Source organism: Eretmochelys imbricata, chromosome 10, assembly GCF_965152235.1.
Source record: "Eretmochelys imbricata isolate rEreImb1 chromosome 10, rEreImb1.hap1, whole genome shotgun sequence".
Taxonomy (NCBI): Eukaryota; Metazoa; Chordata; order Testudines; family Cheloniidae; genus Eretmochelys; species Eretmochelys imbricata.
Genome location: NC_135581.1, coordinates 24945534 through 24959190, shown reverse-complemented (window position 1 = coordinate 24959190; position 13657 = coordinate 24945534).

The following is a 13657-nucleotide window of genomic DNA, read 5'->3' as shown; positions in this document are numbered from 1 at the left end:
CCTCACACACCATCACCGACAGACTTCCCATTGATGTGGGGGCCCTCGACAAGATCCTTTTTTGGCAGAAGCCAACATAGACTCTGTTGTGAATCTGTCAGTGTAGAAGTATCCCCACATCTGTAGCAGTTTTATCTAGCAAGACTAAGAGAAGAGATCAGATCTCCTCCAATTCACCCTTTTACAGCTCATAATTAATCACTGTGTCCTGCTTCTCCTTCAAATGGAAAAGAAAAAACTCAGCAGCTAACTTGGGGAAACTGACATTTGCACACTCTACATACAAATAGGGTGACCAGGTGTATGGTTTTCAGTCGGAACACCTGATCAAAAAGGGATCCTGGCGGCCCTGGTTAGCACCACCAACTGGGCTGTTAAAAGTCCAGATGGCAGTGCTGTGGAGCTAAGGCAGTCTAGTCCCTACCTGTCCTACCTCCGTGCTGCGCCCTGGAAACAGCCAGCAGGTATGGCTCCTAGGTGGGGTGGCAACAGGGCTCTGTGTGCTGCCTCTACCCCGAGCACTGGCTCCGCACTCCCATTGGCCAGGAACTGTGGCCAATAGAAGCTGTGGGGGCGGTGCCTGCATGCAAGAACAGAGCGCAGAACCTCCTGCTGTACCTCCGCCTAGGAGCCAGACCTGCTTGCTGGCTGATTCCAGGGTGCAGCATGGAGCTAGGACAGGCAGGGAGCCTGCCTTGGTCCCCCTGCTGCAGCACTGACCGGGAGCCACAGGAGGTAAGCCTGCACCCAACCCCCTTCCCCAGCCCTGAGCCCCCCACACCTGTAGTCCCCTGCTTCACCCCAAGTCCCTCATCCCCAGCCCCACCCAAACCCCCTGCCCCAGCCCAGAGCCCCCTCCCACACCTGAACCCCTCTGCCCTACCCCCAGCCTGGAGCCCTGTCTTGAACTCTAAACCCCTCATCCCTGACCCTACCCACAGCCCGCACCCCCAGATGGAGCCATCAACCCTCCCTTCACCCAACCCCTGCCTAAACCCGCAGCCCCCTCCCACACCCTGAACCCCTCATCACCAGCCCACCCCAGGGCTTGCACCCCCAGACAGAGCCTGCACCCCCTCCTGAACCCAACCCCCTGCCCAGAGCCCCCTCTCACACCCTGAACCCCTCTTCCCCACCCCCAGCTTGGAGCCCCCTCCTACATGCCAACCCCCCTCATCCCCGGCTCCACCCCAGAGCCTGCAACCCCAGTCGGAGCCCTCACTCCCTGCCCCAGCCGAGAACCCCCTCCCACATCCTGAACCCCTCATTTCTGGCCCCAGCCCAAAGCCCACACTCCCAGTTAAGAGCCCTCACCACCTCATGCACCCCAACCCCCTGCTGCAGCCCAGTGAAAGTGAGTGAGGGTGGGGGAGAGCGAGCAGGCAAGGGAGGAGGAATGAAGTGAGTGGGGGGGGGCAGGGAACATTACCTTGGGAAAGGGGCAGGACAAGGGTGTTCAGTTTTGTGTGATTAGAAAGTTGGCAACCCCGCATACAAAGGCCCCAGTCCTGCAATTGACTTAATGGCCTCACTCTTTCAATGAAAGTCAATGAAGTTCTGCCAGCTTGGATCCAATTGTCTGATTGGGGCCTAAGCAGCCGAAAGCCTTCACAAATGCAGCAAATTCATTACAGTATGGGAAGACTTACTGAGAACAGCAGAAAAGTGCCTGAAATCTACCATGAGGGAGGATTAAGAGCAGCAACTGGTCTTGCCAAAATAGAAGGGCCCTGTGCTCATTTTATTTACTTCTGCCATTGCTTCCTGGAGTCTTCACACCTTACACACATCTTCTTTCCTGTTGCTTCCTAACTCGGCAGCAGTCATGAAACCTTACTCCAGCAAGTGGAGTTCAGAACTTCACAAACAGTATAATGCAGACAACCAAATAAGAGCAGATGACAATGAGCAGTCACGATTTCAATTCATTTTCTGTACAAGTAATGAACGGATCTGGCCATGGCAAATACTTCAGCCTCGAATGGGATATTGTCAACATTTATTATTTGTATTGTGATAACACTGAGATGCTCTAAAGGCACAGAACAAAAAGACTGTCTTTGCTTCAAAGAGAATCTGATCAATTGTATCCTTCCCTATTGCTTCTAAACCTAACTGGGGCAGTTTCAGAGGTTCTTGTATAACTGTATTGCTGTGAATTTGAAATTACAGGTAGGAAATATGTGCATTATCGCTAACATTAACTCAGAACTCTAAAAGCCAAGCCTACCATTAATGTTCCATTATATTACCACTCAGCACTGTTGCAGCACTTTTTGTTGGAAGCCTTCAGACCACTTTATAGCACTATTTAAGCCTTCCACCGTCCCTGTGAGACAGGTATTGTTTACCCATCTATAAAATGGTTAAATAGAGGAGGTAAGGTGAAGTGATTTGCCCTAGGCCGTACTACCCATCAGTGGCAAACCCAGGATTAAAATCCATTAGTTCTGACTCTTTGTCTGCTGATTTCCCCATTAGATGGCACTCTTTCCAAAGATACCATTTTGGAATACCTAGTATGGGTTCGCAAAAAGAACAGGAGGACTTGTGGCACCTTAGAGACTAACAAATTTATCTGAGCATAAGCTTTCATGAGCTACAGCTCACTTCATCGGATTTGCAATTGGAATTTGTATCTTTTTAGCTTGGGGCTCTGAAGTGGCAGGCAGACTGCATGTTAAGGGTCCCAGGGAATCCCCATCAGGTAAAACCAGAATATGCGATGTGGTGTTTGCCTAGCTGTCTAGAGCAATTGGTGTGTACTCTGGAATAAACCAAGTAGACTGATCTCTAGATACAGTCCCAAACCTGTGTCTCCCACAAATAGCCTGAGTTGTCTATATGTGCTGAAGCTCTTGATGGATAGATTGTTAGAACCAAATTCAGAAGTGAGGCTAACTTGGTGTAACAAATTTATTTCTAACTTTCTCAGCTCATAAATTGCATTTCCTTAGAATGGTGGGAAAATTACACCATCTTCGACTCCCGTATGCTCACTTAAGAGCAGGTTCTCTTACACCTACTTCCACCCACTCACTATATCCTCACACCTTCTTGTCAACTGTCTAAATGAGCCATCTTGATGATCACTAGAAAAGTTTTTTTCTCCTGCTGATAATAGCTCATCTTAATTAATTAGCCTCTTCCTCCACTTTTTCATGTTCTCTGTATGTATATATAGATCTTCTTCTTATATGTTCCAGTCTATGCATCCAATGAAGTGGGCTGTAGCCCACGAAAGCTTATGCTCAAATAAATTTGTTAGTCTCTAAGGTGCCACAAGTCCTCCTGTTCTTTTTGCCTCTGAATATGGCTCTTGAATTGCCTCATGTGCACACTTCACAGGCTTTGTCTCACATTGTTTTCAATTTCCAGGAACGTTCAAAAGTTCAGGACCTATCAGACCTACTCTGATCTTATTCCCATTATATCTCATAGTAATGATTCATAACTGCAAAGAAAGGGAAGAGAAGAGGGAGATGCAGTAGTTAAAGATGAACAGTCACTTTCCAGGAACTTCATGCATTCACAAGCCTGGAAATTTTCCCGGGAAACTGTCATTTCTGCAAACAGCGTTATTCTGGGCAGTAAATTTCATGACACTGAGTTACATTCTCCAGACAGTTGTATACCAAAAATAAGTCATGCCCGGTTCATTCAGCATCTTGTGGGTAGTTTGGAAAAGTATATGATGACAATAGCCACTGGTCAGAATACTCATGAGTCAGGGTTTATTATTACAATGTGGAGTACTTGACCCACAAACCTGGCCAGAAGGCCATCAAGTTTTCATGTGTCTAAAATAGACTGTGGACTATAGAATAATTTCTCTTCTAGACAAGTTACAATCAATGGCTTGGACTGTAAATAATCACTTTGTCATAACACAGATTGCAAAGAATGATTTAGTTTTATGAATGCCATTGGGTCTGCACAGGCAAATGGGGCTGACATTTAGCATGTCATGCTATAGTTTTTAATTATATCCATTTTTTTTTGTTTTACATTGAGGTGAAGGAAAAGAGAATCAGCCCAATTTGTATGTAATTTTAGTCTGGAAAACAATCCTCTAAGAATCACAAAGTAACTCACCAATTTCGTAACCTGCCCCAAAGAAGGAAACAAACTCCCAACAAAAGCTATTTATTTTTGGCCATTGTTCCCTTACCTCTTCTCTGAGGGAATAATCCAACTCTGAATACAACCTCCAGAGTTTTGAAATCAGAGACTGACTTTGAAATACGTCCCCCTCCTTTTTATTTTTTAACTTTATTATTTTTGCTATTTATGTGCTGTCCAGCTGCATGAACCCTGGGTCAAGAGGAACACTTTCTAGTGGCATTCTGGACTTCCAGTTTAGCTCCTACCTATTCCCGCTTCAGTTAATAGTTCTCACCTTTTCTGTTTATCAGACATGCCAAAGGTTGTGTCATTTATTTTTCCCTTCACTCTCCCAGTTCTTCGTGGCACAATGGACTTCTAAGCTACAAAACATGCAAGCTCTTGCCTGTCACTTGAAAGATGACTAGTATGTAGAATGGCAAGTACTGTATATGGGGGAAGAAAGGGTCCTGAGTAGCCTTAGTGAACCTACTTTTAATGTAATCTTTACTATACTGCAACATTTCCCATCTCATAAAGTCCTTTTTAATGGAATATGCCACTAAACTACTTCTATGCCCCCAAGTAGCTTGAACTTGGGCCCATGCTCAAGTGTCTTGCAGAATCAGGATCCTAGCTGGCCATTTGTTTCCTTTAAATTGCAATTCCCACACTTCTTTCTGATGTTGGATGATCAATACACTGTAACAGCAAAAAGAAAAGGAGGACTTGTGGCAGCTTAGAGACGAACACATTTATTTGAGCATAAGCTTTCGTGAGCTACAGCTCGCTTCTTCGGATGCATTCAGTGGAAAATACAGTGGGGAGATTTATATACACAGAGAACATGAAACAATGGGTGTTACCATACACACTGTAATGAGAGTGATCACGTAAGGTGAGCTATTACCAGCAGGAGAGCGGGGGGCGGGGGAGGGAAAACCTTTTGTAGTGATTATCAAGGTGGGCCATTTACAGCAGTTGACAAGAACATCTGAGGAACAGCGGGGTGGTGGTGGTGGGGGGTCAGAGGGGAGGGAGAATAAACATGGGGAAATAGTTTTACTTTGTGTAATGACCCATCCACTCCCAGTCTTTATTCAAGCCTAAGTTAATTGTATCTAGTTTGCAAATTAATTCCAATTCAGCAGTCTCTCATTGGAGTCTGTTTTTGAAGTTTTTTTGTTGAAGAATTGCCACTTTTAGGTCTGTAATCGAGTGACCAAAGAGATTGAAGTGTTCTCCGACTGGTTTATGAATGTTATAATTCTTGATGTCTGATTTGTGTCCATTTATTCTTTTACATGGAGACGGTCCAGTTTGACCAATGTACATGGCAGAGGGGCATTGCTGGCACATGATGGCATATATCACATTGGTAGATGTGCCGGTGAATGAGCCTCTGATAGTGTGGCTGATGTGATTAGGCCCTATGATGGTGTCTCCTGAATAGACATGTGGACACAGTTGGCAGCCGGCTTTGTTGCAAGGATAGGTTCCTGGGTTAGTGATTCTGTTGTGTGGTGTGCGGTTGCTGGTGAGTATTTGCTTCAGGTTGGGGGGCTGTCTGTAAGCAAGGAATGGCCTGTCTGCCAAGATCTGTGAGAGTGATGGGTTGTCCTTCAGGATAGGTTGTAGATCCTTGATGATGCATTGGGGAGGTTTTAGTTGGGGGTTGAAGGTGACGGCTAGTGGCGTTCTGTTATTATCTTTGTTGGGCCTGTCCTGTAGTAGGTGACTTCTGGGTACGCTTCTGGCTCTGTCAATCTGTTCCTTCACTTCAGCAGGTGGGTTTTGTAGTTGTAAGAACGCTTGATAGAGATCTTGTAGGTGTTTGTCTCTGTCTGAGGAGTTGGAGCAAATGTGGTTGTATCGTAGAGCTTGGCTGTAGACAATGGATCGTGTGGTATGGTCTGGATGAAAGCTGGAGGCATGTAGGTAGGCATAGCAGTCAGTAGGTTTCCAGTATAGGGTGGTGTTTATGTGACTATTGCTTATTAGTACGGTTGTGTCCAGGAAGTGGATCTCTTGTGTGGACTGGTCCAGGCTGAGGTTGATGGTGGGATGGAAATTGTTGAAATCATGGTGGAATTCCTCAAGGGCTTCTTTTCCATGATTTGAAAGTATACTTTGTCCCCAGATGTGAAGTAGTTATGGGTGAGGACAAAGTCACAAAGTTCAGCCACCAACATTCCACACAAAGATGGACTACAAGCTGTCAGGAACAGTATCCCCGATAATGTCACGGCAAACCTGGTGGCTGAACTTTGTGACTATGCCCTCACCCATAACTATTTCACATTTGGGGACAATGTATACCTTCAAATCAGTGGCACTGCCATGGGTACCCGCATGGCCCCACAGTAGGCCAACATTTTTATGGCTGACTTAGAACAACGCTTCCTCAGCTCTCATCCCCTAATGCCCCTACTCTACTTGCGCTACATTGATAATATCTTCATCATCTGGACCCCCCCTCTCCCGCTGTTCCTCAGACGTTCTTGTCAACTGCTGGAAATGGCCCACCTTGCTTATTACTACTAAAGCTTCCACGGAGCCCCCCACCCCCTGCCCCTTGCTGGTAATAGCTCACCTTATCTGATCACTCTCGTTACACTGTGTATGGTAACACCCATTGTTTCATGTTCTTTGTGTATATAAATCTCCCCACTGTATTTTCCACTGAATGCATCCAATGAAGTGAGCTGTAGCTCACGAACACTTATGCTCAAATAAATTTGTTCGTCTCTAAGGTGCCACAAGTCCTCCTTTTCTTTTTGCGGATACAAACTAATACGGCTGCTACTCTGAAACCTGTAATAGCAAGTGGAGTCTGAGCAGTATACTGAGCAGTATATATTTGTCTTTTGAGCTCTATTTTCATATTATGTAGTAGTGGGAAACCTACAGTTATGACTCTTATAGGTCTATCATCTAGTGCCAGGGCTTTCCAGTTCAGTGTAGGAGATCCCTGGTTGTCTCAGGTTTGAAGCTGCAGTTTCACTGTGTATCTCTGGAAGAGAGGGCTGTTTGTATAGGCAGCCACTGGTGCTGTCAGGTAACACTCAAGAATTTGCATGGGCAGAGTTTGTCTTGTGGGTTGAGTCTGCGAATGGAAGTTATTTGTACAATCCCATACAAGTGTTCCTTGAGGAGCAGAGTAGGCCACTTCAGTGTCACCTAGAGAGGAAACACTGGGGCTGACTCTTATTGCATTCCTGAATTCATAGAAGCGACAAGGGAGAAGGTCAAAGCAAAGGCTGCTAAAAGCCAATTTGGCATTCCCCATGTTCTGGGGCAGGCTAATTTCCACTCTGTTCCTGCAACTCTCTATGGGCCACAGGAAACAGAAGGTCCACAGTACAGTGCATTCCAGCCACACCCCAATTTTCCCTCTATACCAGTTCCTGGCAGCAGCACTGGTGCATAGCCCTTACCTCAGCTCTACACTGGTCAGGGAGGCAGGCCATTAACACCCACTTTAAGGCCTCTCTACACCGCCAACAAAGCTCTCTGACATCAGTATAAAAACTCAAGACAATAGGGGTCAGGAAGTATCTAAAAAGAGTGTAAAGAAAGAGTGAATGAGAATGAAGACTGACATTTCAGTATTGTCAAAACATTAATCCAAGCCACGCTTCGGGTTTCTCTCCAGTAGTGTCTACGTTGCGTAGCCTAAGCAACTCGCACTGCCCGAATGGCTCCCTTTTAAAATGAGTGGCTAAGTTCACTATGATTCACTAGTATGGAATGAAACATGTTTGAAACCTTGGCTGGATATCAGTATATCTTACATCTCATTTTGTTGTTTCTTTTTTTTGTGTAAAATTTACTTGAATGGCCCTCTTTACTGTGCAGCTTGCCTCGTGAAAGATTATGGAACAACTAGTTTTTTTTCAAAGCTGGAGAGACACAAGTTATAGTTGAAATTCCACCAGCTGGAGGACATTGTGTTTACCCCAACAGTGATGTGGTCAAGTGATCGAAACAAGCTAATTAATATTTCTTAAGTGCAATTTCGCTGTCAGATATCACCAGCATTTCCAGAATGAAAATAATCTGAGAAAATCCTTTTGAAAGGATTTAAAACAGACCAGATTGATCCTTCTTTCTGCAATGTCTTTTTGGCCTGCTATAAAGTGTGTGTTTGTCTGCTCCTACTGGTTGGGGTGTGGCCATCAGTGGCTTTCAGGGCATTCTGAGAAAAACAGTAATATTTATCAAGGGAGTGATCTGTGGAGAAAGACTAACAGAATTGAGTAAATATATGCAGCTTTGCTGGATTGGGCATGATCAGTGAACAGTAACCACTAAGGGCTCAGTTGTGGTTTTATCACAAGTCCCATGTAAGGGGCAGTGCACAGTTTTGCTGCTACAGGAGCAGATCAAGGGCCAGATTATGACTTTGGGCACTCAGTGAATAAATACTAAATACCGACACTATTAATTAAAACACCGGCAAGGTGCTTTATCATGTACCAGACACAGATATAGAATCATAGAATATCAGGGTTGGAAGGGACCTCAGGAGGTCATCTAGTCCAACCCCCTGCTCAAAGCAGGACCAATCCCCAATTAAATCATCCCAGCCAGGGCTTTGTCAAGCCTGACCTTAAAAACTTCTAAGGAAGGAGATTCTACCACCTCCCTAGGTAACGCATTCCAGTGTTTCACCACCCTCCTAGTGAAAAAGTTTTTCCTAATATCCAACCTAAACCTCCCCCACTGCAACTTGAGACCATTACTTCTTGTCCTGTCCTCTTCTACCACTGAGAATAGTCTAGAACCATCCTCTCTGGAACCACCTCTCAGGTAGTTGAAAGCAGCTATCAAATCCCCCCTCATTCTTCTCTTCTGCAGACTAAACAATCCCAGTTCCCTCAGCCTCTCCTCATAAGTCATGTGTTCCAGACCCCTAATCATTTTTGTTGCCCTTCGCTGGACTCTCTCCAATTTATCCACATCCTTCTTGTAGTGTGGGGCCCAAAACTGGACACAGTACTCCAGATGAGGCCTCACCAATGTCGAATAGAGGGGGACGATCACGTCCTTCGATCTGCTGGCAATGCCCCTACTTATACATCCCAAAATGCCAATGGCCTTCTTGGCAACAAGGGCACACTGCTGACTCATATCCAGCTTCTCGTCCACTGTCACCCCAAGGTCCTTTTCCGCAGAACTGCTGCCTAGCCATTTGGTCCCTAGTCTGTAGTGGTGCATTGGGTTCTTCCGTCCTAAGTGCAGGACCCTGCACTTATCCTTATTGAACCTCATCAGATTTCTTTTGGCCCAATCCTCCAATTTGTCTAGGTCCCTCTGTATCCAATCCCTGCCCTCCAGCGTATCTACCACTCCTCCTAGTTTAGTATCATCCGCAAATTTGCTGAGAGTGCAATCCACACCATCCTCCAGATCATTTATGAAGATATTGAACAAAACCGGCCCCAGGACCCCTGGGGCACTCCACTTGACACTGGCTGCCAACTAGACATGGAGCCATTGATCACTACCCGTTGAGCCCGACAATCTAGCCAACTTTCTACCCACCTTATAGTGCATTCATCCAGCCCATACTTCTTGAACTTGCTGACAAGAATACTGTGGGAGACCGTGCCAAAAGCTTTGCTAAAGTCAAGAAACAATACATCCACTGCTTTCCCTTCATCCACAGAACCAGTAATCTCATCAAGATAGTGTTGCCCTGGAGATCTAACAGTACAAGGTCCAAAGTTCTGGCAGAATGATTCCTTCCCCACTCTATGTTCTCCAGAACCTCTCTCCAACTTTGTCCAGAAAACTGCATGAGAATCATGAAGGGAGACAACAGGGATCAAAAGTGGGTTAGACCAGTGGCTCTCAACCTTTCCAGACTACTGTACCCCTTCCAGGAGTCTGATTTGTCCTGCATAACCCCAAGTTTCGCCTCACTTAAAAACGACTTGCTTACAAAATCAGACATAAAAATAGAAAAGTGTCACAGCACACTATTACTGAAAAATTGCTGACTATATAATTGTGAAATAAATCAATTGGAATATTAATATTGTACTTACATTTCAGTGTATACTATATAGAGCAGTTTAAACAAGTCATTGTATGAAATTTTAGTCTGTACTGACTTCGCTAGTGATTTTTTTTTGTAGCCTGTTGTAAAACTAGGCAAATATTTAGATGAGTTGATGTATCCCCTGGAAGACCTCTGTGTACCCCAGGGGTACATGTACCCCTGTTTGAGAACCACTGCATTAGATTTCCCTGACTCCCCTGCCATGTTTCTCCCCTTTTTGAGGTGGGGGAACCAACAAGCCCCTGCTTGTCCCTTCTACTTTAGTAGAAGAATATGCTTCTGCTGTGTCTCTAGTCTGGCCAAATATTTTTGTGTATTAAAAGTGTTTAGCTCATGGCATTTCGTGTGCATCCCTTTGTACTGCAGTCTTTAATGTGCGGCATATTTATTGTGATATCTATAACAAGATAACCAGCGTTATGAAACTTTCATTTTCTTTTAGTAGTTTGCAATAAAAGGTCAAAATGTCTTAATTCTGAAGTGAGGCATTTGCCAGTGACTGACTGTGTTTTGCCTTTATGTATTCTACCTCTTCCCTGGCTAATCTACCTGTTCAGTGAATTGAAAATAAATTGATGGAGGTCACGTCTGTTCTTTTGCCAAGTTTTCAGTCAGATGCACTGGGATACAAATATTTTGGCTGAGAGTACAGGAGGAAAAATTACAATATCTGTAGGAAACTATATCAAATGTTAACCTGCTTCTGTTGGGCTTCACATAAAGTAGGCGATCTTTATTATTATAATAATAAAAGATTTCAGCTGTCTAGCATACAGTTGCAAAGGTAAATAGCAGAGATTCAGCCAACTGCTCTGCATTCCAGCAAACATACCCTTTGTGAAATACAGGAGCATAGTGTTTGGAGTGGTTGGCTCGCTTTTCCATTTGATCCTACAAGCTGTGATACCAGAGGGCTGGGCAGTGGTGGTGTCCCCTGTGGCCGGTTTCCAGTGCAGTTAAAATGAATGGTTCCCCAGAGGCAAAAGACCTGGTATTTTGCTGAGGGCATTGCGCTCATGGGATAATGTGAGACCTTGTGGCCTTCACAGGCTGAGGGTGAGACCTTCTGCACCCTCTGTCCTCCTCATGAGGGGGTGGGGAGTGGTAGGACTCTGAATGAGCTGACTCCTGGGTGGGGTAGGCTGAGAAGAGCCTAACCTGAGTTAAAGGCTATATGATAGGAACCCTGCAACTGCTATGCTGGAACCAACTAAATGCCTGGTATAGAAGCGTATGGGTAATGGGTGGGAAGCACCCTTTCCCTGTCTTTAAATGTAATTAAAGCTGAGGTCTGTGGCTTAAAATCCATCCAGGTGTCTGTCCTCATTTCGCTGCTGTGTCCAGCTCAACGTGTTGCTGAGTAAGTGGTATATTCAAACTTTCAGAAGGTGAGGAGGAAGAAGTTCCAAAAATGTAAGGTGCAGGTGTTCACTGCATCATAGTCCCATGGCAAAACAGATTACATCGTGCCATAACTAAGGAGAGGAATTCTATTGTCACAGGAAAGGGAGCTTGATATGTAGGTGTCTGCTTAGCAAGAAAGAGGTAGGGCCTGAATCCCTCAGGCTGAGTCCAAACAGCTGCTCCTACAGTGGCTGCTAGTACTTGCAGTGCTTGGCACAGACTGAAAATGGTGAGTTCTTCCTCGGTGTGTTTTGGGATACATTGCATGTCAGCAAATCCCTTACCCAAAGCCCGCTTTTACCATCATTCTAGTTACATAACACCCAAGAGCTAGTTCTCAAGAGAAAGGGGTTCTCTGACCCAGTCCAGTGCTGCTTTAGGTGCATTTGTTTGTCAACAAGTGAGTTGCTTAGTTAAAGCTGAGTGAATAATGGGGGGAAATATTAATCCAATGGTTTATTTTAAAGTAGCAAAATCTGCAAACAAATAATTCCATGGCTATATTTGTGAATTTATTTAGTTAGCTTTATGCACCCGGTAAATAGACCCTGATCCAAAACTCACTGAAGTCAATGGGAGTCTTTCTAGTGACTTCAAAGGGCTTTGGATGAGACCTCATAAAGCTCAAAAGAAAAAGAAGTCAGATAATTTATTTAACAACTGTTGCATAAAGGCTCTGACACAATGTTCTCAATTTCATAAAGCTTATGAATATTATTGAACCAGATACCAAATAAGTTGTAAGAAAATTACGGTCTGATCAGTTTGCTCACAGAAAATGAAGATGAGTTATTCATCCAGCGGTAGTAGAACACCATTTTCATCACAGATACACCATGTGCAGTGTAGACATCTGAGTCAACCTGCTTATCCAACCAGATCTAGTGAAAAAAGCCAGTTGTTTTGGGGGGGAGAAGGGAATTTTTAAAATGTTCATTTAAGCCTATCCTGTGAGAATTTTTCAGTTTTTCAGACAAAAAATGGAAACTTAAATTGAAAACACTTTCAATTTTTGAAACTATTTAAAGAAAATATTTCATAAAAATATTATTTTTAAAAATAATTGTTACCAAAAATTGAAATTGTCTTAACATTGTAAAACAGGAATATCTAAACAAAAATGAAATGTTTCCATTTAAATATTGTTTTTGGTCAAAAAGACGTCTTTATTCAAAAAAAGTTGCAGTGGAAAAATGTCAGCCTGCTCTCTGTGTAACCAATGATAGCTGTCCCCATGCTTATGACCCCATTTTCTTCTTAATTTTATGGGGTGAACATGGAAAACAAGAGGAGTGAGGGGTCACAAGGACTTCACACTGGAATTGTAGACTTGCCTATCATATCCTGCAAGTGGATGGCAAAATTTACAGTGATATCCCCCATGCTCTGAGCTGCTCAGATTTGACAAGATAAGCAAGGTCCGACCTTGTCAGTACTTACTGTACAAAACTGCAAGGAAACGCTAGCTTACTAAAGCAACTAGTGGTAGTGATGCAGTAATCTGGAGCACTCAAAAATGTCAGGCCTCAACAAATAATGAGATGTTAAAGTAATAAATTTGGGTTTTTTATTTTCCTTCTATTCTTTGAGCCTTTAGATTAATCTTTTCAGGTGGTTTCAGCAAATAGAGGTAAAAGCTGACTTTAAAAAAAAGAAAAGAAAAAAATGGGATTATCACATCATCACATGACTGCAGGAGCTTCAGCTTTCAGAAAAAACATGACTTGTGAAAAAGAATGTTTTGGCAATGCTATGACTGATTTCTCTTTGAGGCCCTGACTCAGCAAATCATCCCAACTCAGCTAAGTGCTTAATTAAATGGATTTAAGTATATGGTTATTTGCTTTGCTGAACCCAATGCCCCAGTATGTCACTTGAGCTAAAATGAGCAGTTGAAGGTGTTGACCACTTTTATTCTTTTCATTTGGTCTCTCCCTTCTCCCTCCCCCACCCCCGAACCCCTCCACTGACCTGCAAGAAAACACACACTAGTCTAAATCAAGCTGATTTACAGCTGGTCTGTTACGAGACCTGGAATTTTATATCAAGTTAAATTTTAGTCCAATGATTCATTTGTCTTCT